The sequence below is a fragment of the Mobula birostris genome, chromosome 15 (genome assembly GCF_030028105.1).
Source record: "Mobula birostris isolate sMobBir1 chromosome 15, sMobBir1.hap1, whole genome shotgun sequence".
NCBI classification, from domain to species: domain Eukaryota; kingdom Metazoa; phylum Chordata; class Chondrichthyes; order Myliobatiformes; family Myliobatidae; genus Mobula; species Mobula birostris.
In genome coordinates, this window is record NC_092384.1 from 25249787 (window position 1) to 25258618 (window position 8832).

Sequence of the window (8832 nt, forward strand, 5' to 3'; positions counted from 1 at the left end):
ACTATGCTCTTTTCCATAGATGCTGCCTGGCCTGCTGAGTTCCTCCGGCATCTTGCGTATGTTGCTTGGATTTCCAGAATCTGCAGATTCCCGTTATCTTTTCCATGTATTTGATGCTGCTTTGCCTCACTTCTAAAGACACTATATCCATTTCCAAGTAAATACTGATGCAAAGAACTCATTTAAGGTCTCCCCCATCTGTTTTGGCATCACACATTCTGGTCTTCCTGAGGACCAATTTTGTCCCTAGCAACCCTTTTGCTCTTAACGTATCTGTAGAATCCCTTGGGATTGTCCTTCACCTTGTCTGCTGCAGTGACTTCATGCCTTCTTTTAACTTTCCTGGTTTCTTTCTTATGTGTTGTCTTGCATTTTTTGTGGTCCATAAGCATTTAACTTGTACCGATTTGCCTATACCTCCCAAGCATCTCCTTTTTCCTCTTTACCTTGGCTTCAATATCTCCTGAAAACCAAGGATCTCGTCACTTATTATCTTTACCTTTTATTCTGACAGGCACATACAAGCTTTGTACTCTCAAAATTTCACCTTTCAAGGCCTCTCACATACCAAGTACACCCGTGCCAGAAAACAGCTGGTCCCGTTCCTTGCCAGCTCATTTCTGATACCAACAAATTTGGCCCTTCTCTAATTTAGAATCTCAAGCAGCTGACCAGACCTATCTCTTTCCATATTTACTTTGAAAGAAAGAGCATTGTGGTCACTGGATGATAAATGTTTCCCTACCAAACAATCTCTTTCACCTGCCCTGTCTCATTCCCTAATAGTAGAACCAGTATCGCATGCTCTCTTATTGGGACTTTGACATATTGATGAAGGAAACTTTCCTGAGCTTCATCTGATAAACACTATCCCATCTAGTCCTTTTGCAGTATGGGATTCCCAGTCAGTATGTGGAAAGTTAAAATCACCTACTGTCAGAACCTTATGGATCTTCCAACAGTCTGCGATCTCTCTATAAATTTGTTCCTCTAAATCCTGTGGACGGTTGGGTGGTTAATAATATAGCCCCATTAAAGTGGTCATACAGTAATGCTCAGCTCCATCCATAACACCTCATGAGACAAGTTCTCCGGTCTGTCATGACTGAGCACTGTTGTGACACTTTCCCTGCCAAGTAACACCACCCCTGCTCCTTTAATCTCTCCCTCTCTGTCACGTCTAAAACAGCAGAACTCCAGAATATTGAGCTGCCAGCCCTGCCCCTCCTGCAACCAAGCCTCACGAATGGCTACAGCATCATCATTCCATGTGTTCATTAATGCCTTGAGCTCATCTGCCTTTCCTGCAATACACCTTGTATTAAAATAGACACAGCTCAGGAGATTAGTCACACTATGCTCAACCTTTCGATCCCTGACTTTACCTGTGGTCATACTAATATCTGTCACCATAACCTCTCCACTATCTGTACTGACACTGTTCCTAGCCCCCTGGAACTCTAGTTTAAACCCCACTGTGCAGCATTAACAAACCTTCCTGCTAGGTTCTTAGTCCCCTTCCAGTTCAGGTGCAAACCGTCTTTTCTGTACAGGTACTACTTTCCTGAAAGACAGCCCAGTGATCCAAAAATCTGACACCTTCCCTCCTACACCAAATCCTTAACTACGTGTTAAACTCTATATTCTTCATATTTCTGGTTTCACCAGCACGTGACATTGACATCAATCCTGAGATCACATACCTGGAGGTCCAGCCCTTTAACATCATACCTAATTCCTAGAACTCCCTGTGCAGAACCTTGTCACCTGTTCTACCAATGTCATTGTTACCTACACAGGCCACGACCTCTGGCTGTTCACTCTCCCACTTAAGAATGCGGAGGACCCGATGCGAGATGTCCCAAGCCCTGGCACCTGGGAGGCAACATATCATCCGGGAATCTTATTCACACCCACAGAAGCTCCTGTCTATTCCCCTAACTCATCAATCTCCTTTCATCAGACGATGTCTCTTCTCCCCCTTTCAGAGACCTGACTACTGTGATTTTCCTTTGTTAGGTCAACCCCCCTCCCAACAGCATCCAGAGTGATGTTCCTGTTGTTGAGGGGGAATGGCCTCACATGTGCTCTGCACTGGCTCCTTAACCCTTACCCCTTCCTGACCGTCAACCAGTTCTGATGTCCAGATTGGTCGCTGGTCAAAGACCCAGAGTGTGGGTTTTCAGGCTCCTGGAGCTCCTTGTTGATGGTAATACTGAGAAGGGAGCATATCTGCATAGTGAGAGTGTCCAATGATGGATGCTGCTTCTTGCAGCACTGCCTCTCGAAGATGTCTTCAATGGTGGAGAGTGTTATGCCCACCAGGCTTCATATTGAATATTGAGTTCCAGGGAATTCACTTTCTGCCTGAGATGACCAGTTCTGCTGTGTGCTATGTGGCTGTGATATTAACTCAGATTTTCTCCCTCCACGAACACTGCCTGACCTGCCGGGCAATTCCTACATCTCTGACCTGCATGACTGAGCTTCTCCATGTTCCTTTGTTTTCTTTCTCTCATTCCTTCAGTAACCTATCAACTGGACGACTTTCTCAACAGCTTATCACTACACCTACCTCGGCCTCAACTGGCCAGAGAGAATATTTTGTCCCCTCTGCCACTATCCTCTTTGCAACTTAAAACTGACCTTCTGTCAGAATCAGAATCAGGTTTCAGATCACTGGCATGTGTTGTAAAATTTGTTGTCCCTAAGGCAGCAGAACAATGCACTACGTAGTAATAGAAAAATGTGAATTACAGTAAGTGTGTGTGTATATATAAAAATATATATAAACTAGATAAATTAAATCAGAGCAAAATCAATAAGTAGCAAGGTAGTGTTAATAGGATCAATGTCCATTGAGGAATCGGATGACAGAGGGGAAGAAGCTGTTCTTGAATCATTGAGTTTGTGCCTTCAGGTCTCTGTACCTCCTTCCTGATGGTAGCAATCTGAACAAGGCATGTCCTGGGTGATGGGGTCCTTCATGATGGACCCTGCCTTTTTCAGGCATCACTCCTTGAAGATGTCCTGAATACTACACAGTCAGTTGCCCATGATGGAGCTGACTAAGTTTACAACTCTGCAATTTATTTCAATTGTGTGCTGCAGCAACCCTCCCCCCCCCCCCAGCTCCAACCCCACAGCAGACGGTGATACAGCTAGTTAGAATGCTCTCCTGGATACATCTGTACAAATTTGCAAGTGCCTGTGATTCAGTAGCAAATCTCAAACTCCTAATGAAATATAGCCACTGTCATGCCTTCTTCAGAGCTGCATCGATATGCTGGGCCCAGGACAGATGGTCAGAGATACTAACACCCAGGAACGTGAAATTGCTCACTCTCTCCACTTCTGATCCCTCTATGAGGAGTGGTGTGTGTTCCCTCATCTCACCCTCCCCGAAGTTGATAATCAGTTCTTACGTCTTACTGACATTTAGTGCAAGGTCGTTGCTGTGACATCACTCAGACAGCTGAAATATCTCGCTCTTGTATGCCCTCTCGTCACCATTTGAAATTCTGCCAACAATACTTGTGTCAACAACAAATATATAGTTGGATTTTGAGCTGTGCCTAGCCACACCATCACGGGTGTAGAGCATGGGCTAAGCACACATCTCTGATTGTCAGCCAGGTGGAGATGCTATTTCCGCTCATCACAATTTGTGGTCTTCTGGTTAGGAAGCTGATGATCCAGTTGCACAGGGAGGTACAAAGACCCAACTTTTGGAGTTTTTCGATCAGAAGTGCAGGAATGATTGTGTTAGGTGTTGAGCTGTAGTCAATAAACAGCATCCTGAAGTGGGTATTTGTATTGTCCAGGTGATTCAAGGCCGTGTGAAGAGCCAACAAGATCACATCCACCGTAGACCTATTGTGGCGATAGGCCGATTGCAGTGGGTCCAGATCCTTACTGAGACAGGAGTTAATTCTAGCCATAAAGCTCTCAAAGCACTTCATCACTGTAGATGTGATTGCTACTGGAGGATAGCTGTTCTTGGCCACTGGTATAATTGTTGCCCTTTTGAAGCAGGTGGAAACTTCCAACTGTAGCAACAAGAGATTGAAAATGTCTTTGAACACCCCTGCCAGCTGTTGGCACAGGTTTTTAGAGAGTTACCAGGTACTCCATTGGGGCCTGCCGCCTTGCAAGGGTTCACCCTCTTGAGAAACAGCCTGATTTCAGCCTCTGAGACAGAGATCGCAGGGTCATTGGGTGTTGCAAAGATCCTCACAGCTGTAGTTTTATTCTCCCTTTCAAAGCATGCATAAAATGCATTGAGCTCATCAGGATGTGAAACATCACTGCCACCGTTGTTTGGCTTTGCAGGAAGTAATGGCCTGCAAACCCTCCCAGAGTGACGTGCATCCGATTCTGCCTCCAACCTTGTTTGGAATTGTTCTGTTGCTGCTGAGAGAGCCTTCTGTCAGAAAGATCAAGGCACCTCAACCTGAAATGTTGACACTTTCTCACTCCATAGATGTTGCTTGATCTTTTTAATGTTGCTATCTTTTTTATGCTGCAGATCACAGGCATCTATAGTTTATTTTTAACTTCTCAAAGTCATTTAGGGTTAGAGAATAAATAATCAACATCCAGATCCTTAAATGGATTAATAACTACTTAACAATGTTACATACCCTATAATTGGGTTGCCAAACCAGCAGAAATGGACCACTTGGTTAGAGTCTGGATTACTGGAACTAAGAAAGTTTTATTAAAGAAATAAGCAACACAATACTCTAATAGTAATGATATAAATGCAACAGGTTAGCAATGAATAAACACACATGTACACGGAACTATGATAATAGGATCAATCAAGCTCTATCACAGTCTAGGGGTAAATGATCAGTTTCAAGTGACGCAAAGTTCAGTTCAGTTCGCAGTTATCGCTGTTGTGCCGTTGGGGCGGGGAGAAGAGAGAGAACGAATGAATATGCAAATCGGATTCCAAGCAGACCTTCGATATTCCTCGCAGTTAGCTTTCGGGCGAGCCCTTTGTAATGTCTTCTGAGGTCGCCGACTGTGACCCCTCCGTTCCAGATACAATCGTTCTTCTGCGGTGAACCCGGCACCCAGGCAAGGGCGGACACACACACCAGGTTCCCGCCCGACCGTATCTTTCCACCCTGTGCGTCTATGGCTGGTCCCGCGAACCGACCTCCAAAAACTCACACTAACTTGTGGGGGCACACCGCTTCCAGGGTCTCGTTACCTCGTGGAGTCGTGTTTCTGTTGCCTTAGCAAACCTGTCCCTTTTTATCCCCCTGCTGGGGTATCGCCTGTCCATCAAACCTCAAACAGTTCAGGGTTGAAAGCCACCGGTCTCTGACAATACTCGGAACCCTGTCTCCTATCGGTAATCTCTCTCGTCTCTCTCTTATTAGCACCTTGCATGTTCCCCCATTGTCCTCTTATCGGCATCAATCTTCTGATAACTGGTTCTTTTGTCACAACAAGTACTGCAGATGAGGGGTAGCATGTAGCTAAAATAAATGAGAAGGGGTAAAATATAGGACATGGGGGTGAGGAGGTGGGAGGCCAGCGTCAGAGCTGCAGTAAGGCAAGGATAAAAGACAACGTCCAGGCAAGGATAGCCAGGGGCAGTGTGCAAACAACCCAGACAAGTTCGTCCTCTGAAGTGAAACCTTTTCTAGAAACATCTTTGAAGAACAAAACTTTTCTTTACACATTAGAGGGTGACGGATACTGACAAAATAAGAATATAACAGAAGGATGAGAAACACACCCAACAACTGAGACAAATTGCTTTACTACAAAGCATCAGTGGTTGCCAGCTTGTAGCTTCTATTGACTTTTCACACCTCTATTGTGAATAGCAATTCAGCTTTGCAAGTAAGGAATTGAAACATATGCAGTTTACCAGGTGGACAATATGTGTAACTGATAAGCCAATTGTACATAAAAATTGCATTTTTCTGTCCTGTCTTCAGAACAGTGTGGTGACAGGGCCCACGCTGTTGTCCTTGTGCACAAGTAAAATAAAGTATGATTGAGGAGTACGTGTGCATGTGTTCTGAATCCAGCTAATTGGCAGCGCCACCAGAAGTAACTCAGCAGTTATGCAATAAAGGGAACTACAGGCGATGCTTGGCAGTGACTGGGCAAATGAGGACAGGACTGAATAAGAGCATCATAAATAAAGGCAGCAGTAGGGCACTTCACCTATTCAATGTGACCTTAGCCGATCCGTCACCTTACTACTCCCCTGCGGTAACCCATCTCCGCTTGATTCACTGAAGCACCACGTGAGTGGGTGCTGTTCACTTTGGGATCGACATTTTGTGCACAACTTTCACACTGAAATGGGACAACTTGGTTTAACTGAGCACTTAATATTTCATTACAATGTTATCATAGCCTTTAATATTGTAACAGGTAATCTGACACAGAGCGGGAGGTGAAGAAGACATACACCGTGCTTACCTTCGTACATCAGGGGACTGAATATAGAGTTGAAACCATGGTACAGTTGTAGAAGATGCTGGTTGGACAATATTTGTAGGAAGTCTTTAATCAGGTACGGGGGTGGGGAGGGGAGAGAGAGAGAGAGGGGGGTGTGGGAGATAGAGAAAGAGGTGGGAGAGAGAGAGAGACGGGGGGGGGGGACGAGATTCACAAGGATGTTGCTGGGTGTAAGTTACAAAGACAGACTAGAGAAGCTGGGACTGTGTTTCCTGGAACGAAGCAGGATAAGAGGTGACCTTATAGGGATTTACAAAATCATGAGCAGCAGAGAGAAAATTGATCATCACTGACTTTTTCCCAGGATTAGGAGAGTCTGAAACTGGAAGGTATAGGTTTAAATTGAGAGGGGAAAGACTTAAAGAGGACCCAAAGGGCAGGTTTTTTTGCACGGAGGGTGGTGACTATCTGAATCGAGCTGCCAGGGGAAGTAGTAGAAGCTGGTACAATAACATTTAAGTGACATTTGGACAGGAACTTGGGTAGGAAAGATCTAGAGGGAGAAAGGTCAAATAGAATGAGCACAGGTCAGCATCCATGAACTGGGCCAAAGGGCCTGTTTCTGAGCTGTGTAACTCTCTGACTCTCAAAGGAACAGAATTGAACTTAGTAAGTCAGTGATACAATGTTTCCCATGCTCAGACGGTTACAAAAGCTAAACTCACTGTAATAGCTCACAGCCTGACTAATGAAAATAATACTGTCCTTAGAGAAATTGCTCCAAAAAACTGATGCTGCCTTGGAGTTCAGTTTAATTAGTAACCAGCTAGTATTTTATTCTCTGAGCTTGACAGTGTATCATTTATATGCTTCAACTTAAATTCTGCCAAGATGTCAATCAATTCATTTTCAGCGTTTCCAGTATTAAACTCTTCAGCAACTGCTTCACTGTTACATAAACAGGCCAACTTGTACCCAATTTGATGCTTTTATGCAGAATTTTCAAAAGAAAAGAACAGTCCTTAATGTGCTGAGAGTTTGGAATTTCAGGCATAAGGTCGCTTGTGTAGGTTTCACTGAGAACCCTTCTGTAATTACACAATGGGGAGTAGAATCGCAGTCACGGGGTTAATTATGTGATGTGATTAATTAATGCACAAATAGAAAAAAAAATTGTAAAATTTTAATTTTGGCAAGAAATTCTGACCAATCAGGATTTGTCAAAAAAAAAGCAAGACTTACACTCAGTGGCTACTGTATTAGGTATATTTGTACACCTGCTTGTTAATGTAAATATCTAATCAGCCAATCATATGGCAGCAACTCAATGCATAAAGCATGTAGACATGGTCAAGAGGTTCAGTTGTTGTTCAGACCAAACATCTGAATGGGGAAGGAATGTGATCTAAGTGACTTTGACCATGGAATGATTGATAATGCCAGACAGGGTGGTTTGAGTATCTCAGAAACAGCCGATCTCCAAGGATTTTCAGCAACAACAGTCTCTAGAAATTACAGATAATGGTGTGAAAATCAAAAAAAAAACATCCAATGAGCAGCATCTCTGTGGGTGAAGATGCTTTGTTAATGTGAGAGGTCTGGTTCAAGCTGACAGGAAGGCAACAGTAACTCAAATAAGCACCTGTTACAGCAGTAGTGTGCAGAAGAGCATCTCTGAACACACAACGTGTCAAGTATGGAAGTGAATGGGTTACCGCAGCAGAGACCACAAACACACACTCGGAAGTACCCAGTAAAGTGGCCACTGAATGCGTGCTCATATATTGTTTTTTAACGTCTTCTGGTTATTCCACTGTGCTATACTGCCAATGAAGTACATTTTAAAAGGATAATTACTGTTGTAACAATCACGACATTCATTTTGACTATAAATGGCAAAATGATCATAACAACAATTACGATTATAGACCACTTGTAATATTGTAGAACAATCCTGAGGCCTGTCACTGAGCAAACAAAGGGAATGAACAAAAATAACCAATGGAGCTATTAGGAGAGATGAACAAAAGCTTGGTCAAAGATATCGGTTTTAAGGAACATCTTAAGGGGGAAAATTGAGGCCGAGAGTTCATTCCTAGGCCTGGAGATTCAGCCACTGAGAATATAGCTTTCCAGTTCTTGAGCAAGAAGTCAGCAATGAAGAGCATACCTATTTCAGTAAATGTGGAGTTGGAGCATATTGCAATAAGAGAAAGGAAAAGACCGTGGAGGTGTTTGTAAACAAGGTTTAGCTGAATAGCAAGAGCGAGTGACCAAGGCCTTGATCTTGGCCAAGAGCCGGTGTAAGTCAGTTGTCCATGGGTACTGCGTTTTGGAGATTACCCTAGATGTCAGGAAATGTAGAGGAGGCTTGACCCAAAAGCTGAACAGCAGAGATGA